Consider the following 17,294-nt stretch of genomic DNA (forward strand, 5'->3'; position numbering starts at 1 on the left):
TATTAACGATGCAAATGACCTATGGGATCCAAACCTCATTAAATTTTCAAGTGAAAATGCGGTTGGATATTTACCCGAGTGAAACAAGCCATTTTTTTCCCATTTACAAAAAACCTTACCTAACAATCATATATGATTGTAAAGTGATTTATCGGTTAATCATGCGTAACGGGATATATTTTTGTAAGAAATGACTTGTTGGAATATATGATGTAATTGGGGTGGCACTGATGTAATTAGTTTAAGTTTCCTGTCTCTTCTTCACTCTTATTAGGGTGAAGGGTTTATTTGTAATATTGGTAGTTTTGATATATAAAAATATACCTTATGGGTGAGGGTTTGGATCAAGTCCATAACCTCCTGTTTTCTCCCAATATTGTCTCTCTTATTTTTCTCCATGACCTAAATCATGGAGTCCTGAAAATCAACAAGGTATCAGAGCATAGATTTTTAGGACTCACATCTATGGTTTTCTGGATTGGAAAAAACAAATCATTTTTTATTGATTTCATATTCCTGTTTTGTTTTTCGTCATTAATGTAAGTCCCTTTTTGTTGCTGAGTTTTTCATATTTCTGGCGAGTTATTGCTGTGTGTGGCGAGTTTTTAATTTTATTGGTTCCGTTGCTGGGATAATCTTTCTTTTATTGGTTCCGTTGGTAACAGACTGTTACGGGCACAAATCATTTTACACTGCACAGAAGAAAGTGCACTGAGATTGGGATTTTATTTTTGTTTCAGACTCTGTTTATCGTTTCATACTCAGAAAGTTTCCTAAGTTTTTATTTCGTTGCTTTTTCGGGATATCACTGCTAGCACTGTTGCATGTGGAAGTTTCGTCGTCATTCCACACTATTTTAAGATTGTCTTATCTGAGTCTCTCTCTGATTGAAAGCGAAAGGGGAAGAAGGTCGGCTCTCTGATGTTAATCTGCTTAACAGAAGATTCTGGAAACACCTCTCATTGCCATCTCTATTTTTCTACTGCCTCCGACATTTCCATACTGAGTTACAAATCCGAAGATCGTGATTGCTTTCCTCGATTTTCACTGCTCGTTGCTCTCTGGTTTTGTTTGGCACCATGGTGAAGAATCACAATTACCAAATTAATATTTCTTCCTAAGTTTGGAAGCGCCGATTAAATCCAGGCCAAGCCTATTCTGGCCAACCCAGACCATGATGAGTTAATTCGGGTCAACCCAGACCGTATCATCGTCTCTCCCGACGCTGCCGCCCATCGCCATCGAAAAGCACAGCCACCATCGATGCTCTCTTCATCGTCGCGTCCGTTCACCTTGACGGCCACAACGTCGACCATCTCTAGCCAACCGGCGTCATAGTACAGAACCCCCTTATCAAAGCAGGGGCTCCACCTCTACTGATTTCGCTCCCGTGTTCGGCCAAGAGGTTGAGCAGGGGCTTTGTTGCCATTTACGTAAAATAATCTCACGGATTTGTGAGAATCTCAGTCCCGTTGCCATTGTCAGAGAAGACGACCCCAGACACCACCAAGTCATCTTGTTGCGACGCTGACTCTCTGTAATCAACGGCACCACGAGGAGGAAGACGAAGACGTCTATCTGCCGATGATTTATTTTAGGCGCTGTTGATTTTTCTTTTTGAAACTATTTTCCTCAACTAGCGTCGCGACAATCTTTCCCTCTGGTTTGCTGTCGTTCCCCTTTATCGAAGGAAGATCAGGAAAAATCAGATTTCTAAGTTAGTGAACCAAGATGTCTGTCTAGATGTTGTTGAGCAGTACCAGTTTATCGAACCGCACCAGATTTTGCTGGGTTAACTCGAGCCAACTCTGTCAAGGTCAACCCTACTTGACCCACTTGTTTATTGCCTCCATTATATGGGTTCGGGTCGCGAGTTTCATATATCTTTCTTCTGCGACTCGGCTATATTAGTTTGATATTTATCTTGGCGCAATTCAATTCTTTTTCTCCGGCTGGATTATTATTTTGGATTATTACCTGGATTTGGTGTAACTTCCTTATTTACTAATGGATTCGCTGCATACTATTTCATATGTCCTTATTACTCTTTAAGGACTTCTATTATTTACCGGTTATCCAATACTATACAACTGCACATATGGTGCTTGTTATCTAGGCATTGGCCTATTTCCATTGCTGCTATTATGTCTCTTTGATTGAGACATTATTTTTTAAGAAGAACTCCTCGGTTGCTTGCCTTGAGTTCATTATTTGCTGACTGTCGTTGGCATTGGTTTGTTTGATGCAAATTTTGAATTTCTTAGAAAAGTAAATCACATGGTTGCCCTAACATTGTATATTCCTCTTTACCCATTACCCATTACCCTGTGGCAGCCTTCATCCTATATTTGACTCACACTTACCCTTATTGGCCAACCCACTTTAAAGCATTGCTTTGGTTGTCCCTTTTATTCATATGGGTGTTTAAGTCCATTGAGACATCTTATTGGTACCCGGGGTCTTTTTATGGCCGTCTTGTGAATGACCGACATTACCCACTCTTGTGATTATTGTCACTATATTCGTTTGAAATCCTTCGATTTTGGTTTCGACTTATGTGTCATCTCCCATTTTTTACCTTTTGAGAGTTCGTGTCCAGTTTCATACTTATCCTTGGGACACCATGATGGAGGAGATTATTATTACATTTACATTATTTGGTTCAAGCTGGGTTCACTGCCATTACCTCCAAGCTTGAGGGGGGTGTTGGAATATATGATGTAATTAGGGTGGTACTCATGTAATTAGTTTACCTTTCTTGTCTCTTCTTCACTCTTATAAGGGTGAAGGGTATATTTGTAATATTGGTAGTTTTGATATCTATAAATATACCTTATGGGGGAGGGTTTGGATCAAGTCCAAAACCTCCCATTTTCTCTCAATGGTGTCTCTCTTATTTTTCTCCATGACCTAAATCATGGAGTCCTGAAAATCAACATGACTTATGGATTGGGAGTCAACACTGAGTTAAAAATCCCTTGCCTCCCCCTTTTCCTGAAGATTGCGAAACCTAATATATAAAAAATAGAAGGATGTTGAAATCCCTAAAAATTACAGACACTTTTTGGAATTATCTCTTTCTACATGTGTTCATTTCCATTTGAGATGTATACTTTTTTCTTAAATCAAAACTTGAGTTTTCACTTTTCCCTTTATCTCGTAAACAAAAAGATAAAAACCCAAATAGATCACATCAAAAATGAAAATTTTACAGTTTATGTATGCAAAAAAAATTAAAACAACAACAAATGTACGTAAAGAAAATTTATTCACACACCACAAATGAACACAAAAGTTTGGATATCCAAGTTTGGGAAATTCCAATAGTTCAACCCTAATAGCTTGGAATTTTATAAGAAATAAATTTCTAATTGGTCCTACACATGTTTTAAATATGGATATCCATGGTTGAAACATGTTAAAGATGCAAATGGCCAGTGGGATCCAAACCTCATTAAATTCTCAAGTGAAAGTGGGGTGGGATATTTACACGAGTCAAACAAGCCATTATTATGCCCATTTAAAAAATAGATTACCTAACAATCATAGATGATTATAAAGTGATTTATTGGTCAATCATGTGTAACAAGCTATAGTTTTGGAAGAAATTACTTATGGATTTTGAGTAAACACTCACTTAAAAATCCCCCACCTCCTGCTTTTCCCGACGATTGCGAAACCTAATATATAAAAACTAGATCTGCAATCCCTATAAATTATGGACACTTTTATGAATTATCTCTCTCTACATTTGTGCATTTCCATTTTAGATGTATAATTTTTTCTTAAATCAAAACTTGAGTTTTCACTTTTCCCTTTATCTCGTAAACAAAGAGATAAAAAGGCAAATAGATCACAAAAAAATAAATTTTTTTGAATTTATGTATGCAAAAAATTTAAAACAACAAGAAATGTAAGTAAAGAAAATTTATTCACACACCACAAATGAAATAAGTTTTGATATCCATGTTTGGTAAATTCCACTAGTTCAACCCTAATAGCTTTGAATTTTATAAGAAAGAGATTTCTAATTGATCCTACACATGTTAAAGATGCAAATGACCTATGGGATCCAAACCTCATTAAATTCTCAAGTGAACGTACGGTGGGATATTTGCTTGAGTCAAACAAGCCATTATTTGGCCCATTTACAAAAAAACTTACCTAACAATCATATCTGATTGTAAAGTCATTTATCGACCAATCATGCATAACGGGATATATTTTTTTAAGAAATGACTTATGAATTGCGAGTCAACATTGAGTTAAAAATCCCTCGACTCCCCCTGATCCGGACGATTGTGAAACTTAATATATAAAAACTAGAAAGATTTTTCAATCCCTAAAAATTACGAACACTTTTTGGAATTATCTCTCTCTACATTTGTGCTTTTCCGTTTGAGATGTACACTTTTTTCTTAAATCTATACTTGAGTTTTCACTTTTCCCTTTATCTCGTAAACAAAAAGATAAAAAGGAAAATAGATCACAACAAAATGAAAATTTTACAGTTTATGTAGGCAAAATGATTTAAAACAACAACAAATGTAAGTAAAAAAAATTATTCACACACCACAATTGAACACAAAAGTTTGGATATCCAAGTTTGGGAAATTCCACTAGTTCAACCCAAATAGCTTGGAATTTTATAAGAAAGAGATTTCTAATTGATTCTACACATGTTTTAAATATGGATATGCATGCTTGAAACATGTTAAAGATGCAAATGGCATGTGGGATCCAAACCTCAATAAATTCTCAAGTGAAAGAAGGGTGGGATATTTACTCGAGTCAAACAAGCCATTATTTTTCCCATTTACAAAAAGCTTACCTAACAATCATAGATGATTGTAAAGTGATTTATCGGTCTATCATACGTATTGGCTATAGTTTTAGAAGAAATTACTTATTGATTTTGAGTAAAAACTCAGATAAAAATCCCCCACCTCCCCCTTTTCCCGACGATTGAAAAACCTAATATTTAAAAAATAAAAAGAGTTTGCAATCCCTAAAAATTATTGACACTTTTATGAATTTTCTCTCTCTACATTTAAGCATTTCCATTTTAGATGTATACTTTTTTCTTAAACCTAAATTGAGTTTTCAATTTTCCCTTTATCTCGTAAACAAAGAGATAAAAAGGCAAATAGATCACAACAAAAGATTTTTTTTTTAATTTATGTATGCAACAAATTTAAAACAACAACCAATGTAAGTAAAGAAAATTTATTCACAGACCACAAATGAACAAAATTTTTTTGATATCCAAGTTTTGGAAATTCCTCTAGTTCAACCCTAATAGCTTGGATTCTTATTAGAAAGAGATTTCTAATTGATCCTACAAAAATTTTAAATATGGATATGCATGCTTGAAACATGTTAAAGATGCAAATGACCTATAGGATTCAAAGCTCAATAAATTATCATGTGAACATGCGGTGGGATATTTACCCTAGTCAAGCAAGCCAATATTTTGCTTATTTACAAAAAAACTGACCTAATATTCATAGATGATTGTAAAGTGATTTATCGGTCAATCATGTGTAATGGGGTATATGTTTATAAGAAATCACTTATGGATTGGGAGTCAACCCTTAGTAAAAATTCCCTTGCCTCTCCCTTTTCCCGAGGATTGCGACACCCAATATATAAAAACTAGAAAGAGTTTGCAATCCCTAAAAAATACTAACACTTTTTGGAATTATCTCTCTCTACATTTGTGCATTTCCATTTTAAATGTATGCTTTTCCTTTATCTCGTGAACAAAGAGATAAAAAGGTAAATAAATAAAAAAATAAAAAAAATTGGACTTTATGTATGCAAAAATATTTAAAACAGCAAAAAATGTAAGTAAAGAAAATTTATTCAAATGAACACAAAAGTTTTTCTATCCATGTTTGGGCAATTCCACTAGCTGAAACCTAATAAATTTGAATTTTATAAGAAAGAGATTTCTAATTCACCCTACACATGTTTTAAATATGGATATGCATGTTGGAAACATGTTAATTTATTCACACACCACAAATGAAAAAAAAAGTTTTGATATCCAAGTTTGCGAAATTCCACTAGTTCAACCCTAATAACTTGGAATTTTATAAGATACAGATTTCTAATTGATGCTACACATGTTTTAAATATGGATATGCATGCTTGAAACATGCTAAAGATGAAAATGACCTATGGGATCCAAACCTCATTAAATTCTCAAGTGAATAAGCGATGGGATATTTACTCGAGTCAAACAAGCCATTATTTTGCCATTTACAAAAAGCTGACCTAATATTCATAGATGATTGTAAAGTGATTTATCGGTCAATCATGGTAGTGGGTTATATTTTTGTAAGAAATGACTTATGGATTGGGAGTCAACTCTCAATAAAAATTTCCTTGCCTCCTCCTTTTCCCGACGATAGCAAAACCTAATATATTAACACTAGAAAAACTTTACAATCCTTAAAAATAACAGACACTTTTTCGAATTATCACTCTCTACATTTGTGCATTTCCATTTTAGATGTAAATTTTTTTCCTAAATCAAAACTTGAGTTTTCACTTTTCCCTTTATCTCGTAAATAAAGAGATAAAAAGGCAAATAGATCACAAAAAAATAAAAAATTTTGAATTTATGTAGGCAAAAAATTTAAAACAACAACAAACCTAAATTATGAAAATTTTTTCTCTCACCACAAATTAACACAAAATTTTTGATATCCAATTTTGGGAAATTCCACTAGTTCAACCCTAATAGCTTGGAATTATATAACAAAGAGATCTGAAATGATCCTACACGTGTTTTAAATATGGATATGGATGCTTGAAACATGTTAAAGATGCAAATGATCAGTGGGATCCATACCTTAATAAATTCTCAAGTGAACGTGCGGTAGGATATTTACCCAAGTCAAACAAGCTTTTATTTTGCCCATATACAAAAAAGCTGACCTAATATTAATAGATGATTGTAAAGTGATTTATCGGTCAATCACGCGTAACGGGCTATATTTTTGTAAGAAATGACTTATGGATTGGGAGTCAACCATCCTCCCCCTTTTCCCGACGATTGAGAAACCTAATATATAAAAACTAAAAAGAGTTTTCAATCCCTAAAAATTACGGACAATTTTTGGAATTATCTCTCTCAAAATTTTTGCATTTCCATTTTAGATCTATACTTTTTTCTTAAATCAAAACTTGACTTTTCACTTTTCCCTTTATCTCGTAGAAAAAGCGATAAAAAGGCAAAAAGATCACAACAAAATAAATATTTTTTTATTTATGTATGCAAAAAATTTAAAACAACAACAAATATAAGTAAAGAAAATTTATTCACACACCACAAATGAACACAAAAATTTTGATATCCAAATTTGGGAAATTCAGCTAGTTCAACCCTAATAGCTTGAAATTTGATAAGAAAGAGATTTCTAATTGATCCTACACATGTTTTAAATATGGATATGCATGCTTTAAACATGTTAAAGATGCAAATGACCTATGGGATCCAAGCCTCATTAAATTCTCAAGTGAACGTGCGGTGGGATATTTTCCCTAATCAATTAAGCCATTATGTTGCCCATTTACAAAAACGCTTACCTATCAATCATATATGATTGTAAATTGATTTATCGGTCAATCATGCATAACGGTATATATTTTTGTATGAAATGACTTATAGATATGGAGTCAACACTGAGTTAAAAATCGTACGCCTCCCCCTATTCCCAACGATTGCGAAACCTAATATATAAAAACTAGAAAGATTTTGCAATCCCTAAAAATTATGGACTATTTTTGGACATATCTCTCTCTACATTTGTGCATTTCCTTTTGAGATGTATACTTTTTTCTTAAATCAAAACTTGAGTTCTCACTTTTCCCTTTATCTCTTAAACAAAAAGATAAAAAGGCAAATAGATCACAACAAAATGAAAATTTTACTGTTTATGTGTGGAAAAAAATTTAAAACAACAACAAATGTAAGTAAATGAAATTTATTCACACACCACAATTGTACACAAAAGTTTGGATATCCAATTTTGGGAAATTCCACTAGTTCAACCCTAATAGCTTGGAATTTTATACGAAAGAGATTTTTAATTGATCCTACACATGTTTTAAATAAGGATATCAATGCTTGAAACATATTAAAGATGCAAATGGCCTGTGGGATCCAAACCTCATTAAATTCTCAAGTGAACGTGGGGTGGGATATTTACCCGAGTCAAACAGGCCATTATTTTGCCCATTTACAAAAAAGCTTACCTAAAAATCATAGATGTTTTTAAAGTGATTTATTGGTCAATCATGCGTAATGAGCTATAGTTTTGGAAGAAATTACTTATGGATTTTGAGTAAACACTCAGTTAAAAATCCCTCGCCTCCCCTTTTTCCCGACAATTTCGAAACCTAATATATAAAAATTAGGAAGAGTTTGCAATCCCTAAAAATTATGTACACTTTTATAAATTATCTCTCTAAAAATTTATGCATTTCTATTTTAGATGTATACTTTTTTCTTAAGCCTAACTTGAGTTTTCATTTTTCCCTTTATCTCGAAAACAAAGAGATTAAAAGGCAAATAGTCACTACAAAATAAAAAATTTTGAATTGATGTATGCAAAAAATTTAAAACAAAAAAAAAATGTAAGTAAAGAAAATGTATTCCCACACCACCAATGAACAGAAAAGTTTTGATATCCAAGTTTGGGAAATTCCACTAGTTCAACCTTAATAGCTTGGAATTTTATAAGAAAGAGATTTCTAATTGATCCTACACATCTTTTAAATATGGATATGCATTCTTGAAACACATTAAAGATGAAAATGACCTATGGGATCCAAACCTCATTAAATTCTCAAGTGAACGTGCGGTGGGATATTTACTCGAGTCAAACAAGCCATTATTTTGCCAATTTACAACAAAATGACCTAACAATCATAGATGATTGTAAAGTGGTTTACCAGACAATCATTCGTTACGGGATATATTTTTGTATGAAATAACTTATGGATTGGGAGTCAACACTTAGTTAAAAATCCTCCACCTCTCTCTTTTCCTGACGATTGCGAAATCGAAAATATAAAAACTTGAAAGAGTTTACAATCCCTAAAAAATATGGACACCTTTTGGATTTATCTCTCTCTACATTTGTGCATTTCCATTTGAGATGTATACATTTTTGTTAAATCAAAACATGAGTTTTCACTTTTCCCTTTATCTCATAAACAAAAAGATAAAAAGGCAAATAGATCATAACAAAATGAAAATTTTGCAGTTTATGTATGCAAAAAAGTTTTAGAACAAAAACATATGTAAGTAAAGAAATATTTTCACCCACCAATATTGAACACAAAAGTTTGGATATCCAAGTTTTGGAAATTCCACTAGTTCAACCCTAATTGCTTGGAATTTTATGAGAAAGTGATTTCTAATTGATCCTACACATGTTTTAAATATGGATATGCATGCTTAAAACATGTTAAAGATGCAAATGCCCTATGGGATGCAAACTACATTAAATTCTCAAGTGAACGTGCGGTGGGATATTTACCCGAGTCAAACAAGCCATTATTTTTCCCATTTACAAAAAAAGCTTACCTAACAATCATATATGATTGTAAAGTGATTTATCGGTCAATCATTCGTATCGGGCTATTTTTTTTGTAAGAAATGACTTATGGATTGGGAATCAACATGCAATTAAAAATCCCCCAACTCCCCCTTTTCTCGACGATTGCGAAACCTAATATATAAAAATTAGAAAGAGTTTGCAATGCCTAAAAAATACTGACAATTTTTGGAATTATCTCTCTCTACATTTGTGCATTTCCATTTTTTATGTATACTTTTTTTCTTAAACCTAACTTGAGTTTTCACTTTTCCCTTTATCTCGTAAACAAAGAGATAAAAAGGCAAATAGATCACAAAAAAATGAAAATTTTAGAGTTTATGCTTGCAAAAAGTTTAAAACAACAACAAAAGTACGTAAAGAAAATTTATTCACACACCACAAATGAACACAAAAATTTTGATATCCAAGTTTGGGAAATTCCACTAGGTTAACCATAATAGCTTGGAATTTTATAAGATAGAGATTTCTAATTGATCCTACCCGTGTTTTAAATATGGATATGGATGCTTGAAACATGTTAAAGATGCAAATGGCCCATAGGATTCAAACCTCAATAAATTCTCAAGTGAACGTGCGGTGGGATATTTACCTGAATCAAACAAGCCATTATTTTGCCTTTTACAAAAAAGCTGACCTAATATTCATAGATGATTGTAAAGTGATTTCTTGGTCAATCATGCGTAATGGGGTGTATTTTTATAAGAAATGACTTATGGATTGGGAGTCAACCCTCAGTAAAAATTCCCTTGCCTCCCCTTTTTCCCGATGATTGCGACACCTAATATATATAAACTAGAAAGTGTCTGCAATCCCTAAAAAGTACAGACACTTTTTTGAATTCTCTCTCTTTACATTTGTGAATTTCTATTTTAGATGTATACTTTTTTTTGTGAAATCAAAACTTGAGTTTTCTCTTTTTTTTTTAATCTCATAAACAAAGAGATTAAAAGGCAAATAGATCACAACAAAATAAAAATTTTAATGTTTATGTTTGCAAGAAAATTTAAAACAAAAATAAATGTAAGTAAAGAAAATTTATTCCAACACCACGAATGAACACAAAAGTTTTTTTATCCAAGTTTTGGAAATTCCGCTCGCTCAAACCTGATGGCTTTGAACTTTATCAGAAAAAGATTTCTAATTGACCCTACACGTGTTTTAAATATGGATATGCATGCTGGAAACATGTTAAAGATGCAAATGACTTATGGGATCCAAACCTCATTAAATTCTCAAGTGAACATGCTGTGGGATATTTACATGAGTCGAACAAGCCGTTATTTGGAAAATTTACAACTAAAAGACTTATCAATCATTGATGATTGTAAAATGGTTTATCGGACAATCATTCGTAATGGGATATATTTTTTTAAGAAGTGACTTATGGATTGGGAGTCAACACTCAGTTAAAAATCCCATGCCTCCCTCTCTTACTAACGATTGCAAAACCTAATATATTAAAAATAGAAAGATTTTGCAATCCCAAAAAATTACAGACACTTTTTGGAATTATCTCTCTCTAAATTTGTGTGTTTCCATTTTATATGTATATTTTTTTCTTAAATCAAAACTTGATTTTTCACTTTTAACTTTATCTCATAAACAAAGAGATAAAAAGGCAAATAGATCACAACAAAACAAGAATTTTAGAGTTTATGTATGCAAAAAAATTTAAAACAACTACAAATGTCAGTAAATCAAATTTTTTCACTCACCACAAATGAACTCAAAATTTTTTATATCCAAGTTGGGAATTTCCACTAGTTCAACCCTAATAGCTTGGAATTTTATTACATGCTTGAAGCATGTTAAAGATGCAAATGACCTATGGGATCCAAACCTCATTAAATTCTCAAGTGAACATGCAGTGGGATATATACCCGAGTCAAACAAACCATTATTTTTCCCATTTACAAAAAAGATGACCTAACAATCATAGAAGATTGTAAAGTGATTTATCAGTCAATCATGCGTAACATGACATATTTTTTTAAGAAATGACTTATGGATTCGGATTGACACTCAGTTAAAAATCCCTCGCCTCCCCCTTTTCCCGACGATAGCGAAACCAAATATATAAAAACAAGAAAGAGTTTGCAATCCAAAAAAATTATGGACACTTTTTGGAATTATCTCTCTATGCATTTGTGCATTTCCATTTTACATGTATCCTTTTTTCTTAAATCAAAACTTGAGTTTCCACTTTTCCCTTTATCTCGTAAACAAAGAGATTAAAAGGAAAATAGATCACAACAAAATGATAATTTTAGAGTTTATGTATATAAAAAAATTTAAAACAATAAAAAATTTAAGTAAAGAAAATTTATTACACACCACAAATGAACACAAAAGTTTTGATATCCAAGTTTGGGATATTCCACAAGTTCAACCCTAATAACTTGGAATTTTATAAGAAAGAGATTTCTAAATCATTCTCCACATGTTTTAAATATGGATATGCATCTTTGGAACATGACCTATGGGATCCAAACCTCATTAAATTCTCAAGTGAACATGCGGTGGGATATTTACCCAAGTCAAACAAGCCATTATTTTGCCTATTTACAAAAAAACTTACCTAACAATAATAGATGATTATAAAATGATTTATCTGTCAATCATGCAAAAACGGAATATATTTTTGTAAGAAATGACTTATGGATTGGGAGTCACTACTCAGTTAAAAATCCCCTGCATCCCCCTTTTCCAGATGTTTGTGAAACCTAATATATAAAAACTAGAAAGAATCACTATTTTCCAGACACTTTTTGGAATTATCTCTCTCTACATTTGGGCATTTCCATTTTAGATGTATATTTTTTTCTTAACTCAAAACTTGTGCCTTCACTTTTCCCTTTATCTCGAAAACAAAGAGATAAAAGGGCAAATAGATCAAAACAAAATTAATATTTTAGAGTTTATGCATGCAAAAAAATTTAAGTTGAGAAAATTTATTCACACACCACAAATGAACACAAAAGTTTTGAAATCCAAGTTTTGGAAATTCCACTAGTTCAACCTAATAGCTTGGAACTTTATAAGAAAGAGATTTCTAATTGACCCTATAGTTGTTTTAAATATAGATAGGCAAACTTCAAAATGTTAAAGATGCAAATGACCTATGGAATCCAAACCTCATTAAATTCTCAAGTGAAGGTGCGGTGGGATATTAACCCGAGTCAAACAAGCCATTATTTTTCCCATTTAAAAAAAAAGATGACCTACCAATCATAGATGACTATAAAGTGATTTATCAGTCAATCATGCTTATCGGGCTATATTTTTTGTAAGAAGTGAGTTATGGATTGGGAGTCAAAACTAGGTTAAAACTCCTCTCCCTCCCCCTTTTCTCGTGTGAAACCTAATATATAAAAACTAGAAATAGTTTGCAATCCCTAAAAATTAAAAACACTTTTTGGAATTATCTCTCTCAAATTTTTGCATTTCCATTTTAGATGTATACTTTTTTTTAAGTCAAAACTTGTGTTTTCACTTTCCCCTTTATCTCCAAAGTAAAAAGATAAAAAGGCAAATAGATCACAACAAAATGAAAATTTTAGAGTTTATGTATGTAAAAAAATTTAAAACAACAAAAAATGTCAGTAAAGAAAATTTATTCACACACCACAAATGAACACAAAAGTATTGATATCAGAGTTTAAGAAATTCCACTAGTTCAACCCTAATTGCTTGAAATTTTATAAGAAAGATATTTTTAATTGGTCCTACACATGTTTTAAATATGAATATGCATGTTTGAAACATATTAAATATGCAAATGACCTAAGGGATCGAAACCTCTTTAAATTCTCAATTGAACCTGCGCAGGGATATTTACCCGAGTCAAACAAGTCATTATTTTACCCATTTACAAAAAAACTGACCTAACAATCTTAGATGATTGTAAATTGATATATCGGTCAATAAAGCGTAACGGGATATATTTTTGTATGAAATGACTAATGTATTGGGTGCCAACACTTAGTTAAAAATCCCCCGCCTCCACCTTTTCCCAACGTTTGTGAAATCTTATATATAAAAACTAGAAAAAGTCCCAAAAATTACTAAGACTTTTTGGAATTATCTCTCTCTACATTTTTGCATTTCCATTTTAGATGTCTATTTTTTCTTAAAAAAAAACTTGAGTTTTTACTTTTCCCTTCATCTCGTAAACAAAGAGATAAAAAGGTAAATAGATTACAACAAAATGAAAATTTTAGATTTTAAGTACACAAAAAAATTGAAAACAACAACAAATGTAAGTAAAGAAAATTTATTCACACATTACAAATTCACACAAATTTTTTTATATTTAAGTTTGAGAAATTCCAATAGTTCAACCCTAATACCTTGGAATTTTATACGAAAGAGATTTCTAATTGATCCTACACAAGTTTTAAATATGGGTATGCATGCTTCAAACATGTTAAAGATGCAAATGACCAACAAGATCCAAACCTCATTAAATTCTCAAGTTAACGTGCGGTGGGATATTTACTCGAATCAAACAAGCTGTTATTTTGCACATTTAAAAAAAAGTTTACCTAACAATCATGATGATAAAGTGAATTATCGGCCAGTCATGCCTAACGGGCCATATTTTTGTATGAAATGGATTGAGAGTCAACACTCAATTAAAAATCGGTCGTCTCCCCCTTCCGAATCAAACAAGCCATTATTTTACCCATTTACAAAAAAGCTAACCTAACAATCATACATGATTGTAAAGTGATTTATCGTTCAATCACGGGTAATGGGGTGTATTTTTATGGATTGGGAGTCAATCCTCAGTAAAAATTCCCTTACCTCCCCCTTTTCTTGACGATTGCGACACCTAATATATAAAAAAGGGAAAAAGTTTGCAATCCCTAAAAATTACGGATACTTTTTTGAATTCTCTCTCTCTCTATATTTGTGAATTTCCATTTTAGATGTATACTTTTTTCTTAAATCAAAACTTGAGTTTTCTCTTTTTCCTTTATCTCGTAAACAAAGACATAAAAAAGCAAATAGATCACAACAAAATAAAAATTTCAGAGTTTATGAATGTAAAAAAATTTAAAACAACAACAAATGTAAGTAAAGAAATTTTTTTCAAACACCACAAATGAACACAAAAGTTTTTATATCCAAGTTTTGGAAATTCCACACGCTCAAACCTAATGGCTTTAAACTTTATAAGAAAAAGATTTCTAATTGACCCTACGCATGTTTTAAATATGGATATACATGCTGGAAATATGTTAAAGAAGCAAATGACCTATGGGATCCAAACCTCATTAAATTCTCAAGTGAACTTGCGGTGGGATATTTACTTGAGTCGAACAAGCCATTATTTTGAAAATTTACAACAAAATGACCTAACAATCATAGATGATTGTAAAGTGGTTTAACAGACAATCATTCGTAATGGGCTATATTTTTGTACGAATTGACTATCGATTGGGAGTCAACACTCAGTTAAAAATCCCATGCCTCCCCCTCTTACCGACAATTGCAAAACCTAATATATAAAAAATAGAAAGATTTTGCAATCCCAAAAAATTACAATCACTTTTGGAATTATCTCTCTCTAAATTTTTGCGTTTCCTTTTTATATGTTTATTTTTTTCTTAAATCAAAACTTGAGTTTTCACTTTTAACTTTATTTCGTAAACAAAGAGATAAAAAGGCAAATAGATCACAACAAAACGAGAATTTTAGAGTTTATGTATGCAAAAAAATTTAAAACAACAACAAATGTCAGTATAGAAATTTTTTTTGCACACCACAAATGAACACAAAATTTTTTATATCCAAGTTGAAAAATTCCACTTGTCCAACCCTAATAGCTTGGAATTTTATTACATGCTTGGAACATGTTAAAGATGCAAACGACCTATGGGATTCAAACCTCATTAAATTCTCAAGTGAACGTGCAGTGGGATATATCCCTTAGTCAAACAAACCATTATGTTTCCCATTTACAAAAGAGATGACCTAACAATCAGAAGATTTTGAAGTGATTTATCAGTCAATCATGCATAATGTGACATATTTTTTTATGAAATGACTTATGGATTTGGATTGACACTCAGTTTAAAATCCCCCGCCTCCCCCTTTTCCCAATGATAGCGAAACCAAATATATAAAAACTAGAAAGATTTTTCAATCCCATAAAATTATGAACACTATTTGGAATTATCTCTCTATACATTTGTGCATTTCCATTTTACATGTATCCTTTTTTCTTAAATCAAAACTTGAGTTTTCACTTTTCCTTTTATCTTGTAAACAAAGATATTAAAAGGAAAATAGATCACAACAAAATGATAATTTTAGAGTTGTATGCAAAATTTTTTTAAAACAACAACAAATGTAAGTAAAGAAAATTTATTACACACCACAAATGAACACAAAAGTTTTGATATCCAAGTTTGGGATATTCCACTAGTTCAACTCTAACAGCTTGGAATTTTATAAGAAAGAGATTTCTAAATGATCCTACACATGTTTTAAATATGGATATGCATCTTTGAAACATGACCTATGGGATCCAAACCTCATTAAATTCTCAAGTGAACCTGCGGTGAGATATTTACCCAAGTCAAACAAGCCATTATTTTGCATATTTAAAAAAAAACTTCTGTAACAATCATAGATGATTATAAAATGATTTATCTATCAATAATGCATAATGGAATATATTTTTGTAAGAAATGACTAATGGATTGGGAGTCAACACTCAGTTAAAAATCCCCCGCCTCCCCTTTTCCCGACATTTGTGAAACTTAATATATAAAAACTAGAAAGAGTCTCTATTTTGCAAACACTTTTTGGAATTATCTCTCTCTACATTTGTGCATTTCCATTTTAGATGTATATTTTTTTCTTAAATCAAAACTTGTGCTTTCACTTTTCCCTTTATCTCATAAACAAAGAGATAAAAGGGCAAATAGATCAAAACAAAATTAATATTTAAGAATTTATGCATGCAAAAACATTTAAAACAACAACAAATTTAAGTTGAGAAAATTTATTCAAACACCACAAAGGAACACAAAAGTTTTGAAATCCAAGTTTGGGAAATTCCACTAGTTCAACCCTAATAGCTTGGAACTTTATAAGAAAGCGATTTCTAATTGACCATACACATGTATTATATATAGATATGCAAGCTTGAAAAATTTTAAAGATGCAAATGACCTATGGGATCCAAACCTAATTAAATTCTCAAGTGAACGTGCAGTGGGATATTTACCCAAGTGAAACAAGCCATTATTTTGCCCATTTAAAAAAAAGCTGACCTCACAATCATAGATGATTATAAAGTGATTTATTGCTCAATCATGCATATCGGGCTATATTTTTGTATGAAATGACTTATGGATTAGGTGTCAAAACTCAGTTAAAACTTCTCTGCCTCCCCCTTTTCTCGAAAATTATGAAACCTAATATATAAAAACTAGAAAGAGTTTGCAATCCCGAAAAATTAAGGATATTTTTTGGAATTATCTCTCTCAAATATTTGCATTTCCATTTAGATGTATACTTTTTCTGAAATCAAAACTTGAGTTTTCACTTTCCTTTATATCTCCTAAGCAAAAAGAGAAAAAGGCTAATAGATCACAACAAAATGAAAATTTTAGAGTTTATGTATGCAAAAAAATTTATAACAAC

The sequence above is a fragment of the Aristolochia californica genome, unplaced genomic scaffold (assembly GCF_029961685.1).
Source record: "Aristolochia californica isolate CCGP_79_NKW_82.1479 unplaced genomic scaffold, dmAriCali1.0.hap1 SCAF_6, whole genome shotgun sequence".
NCBI classification, from domain to species: domain Eukaryota; kingdom Viridiplantae; phylum Streptophyta; class Magnoliopsida; order Piperales; family Aristolochiaceae; genus Aristolochia; species Aristolochia californica.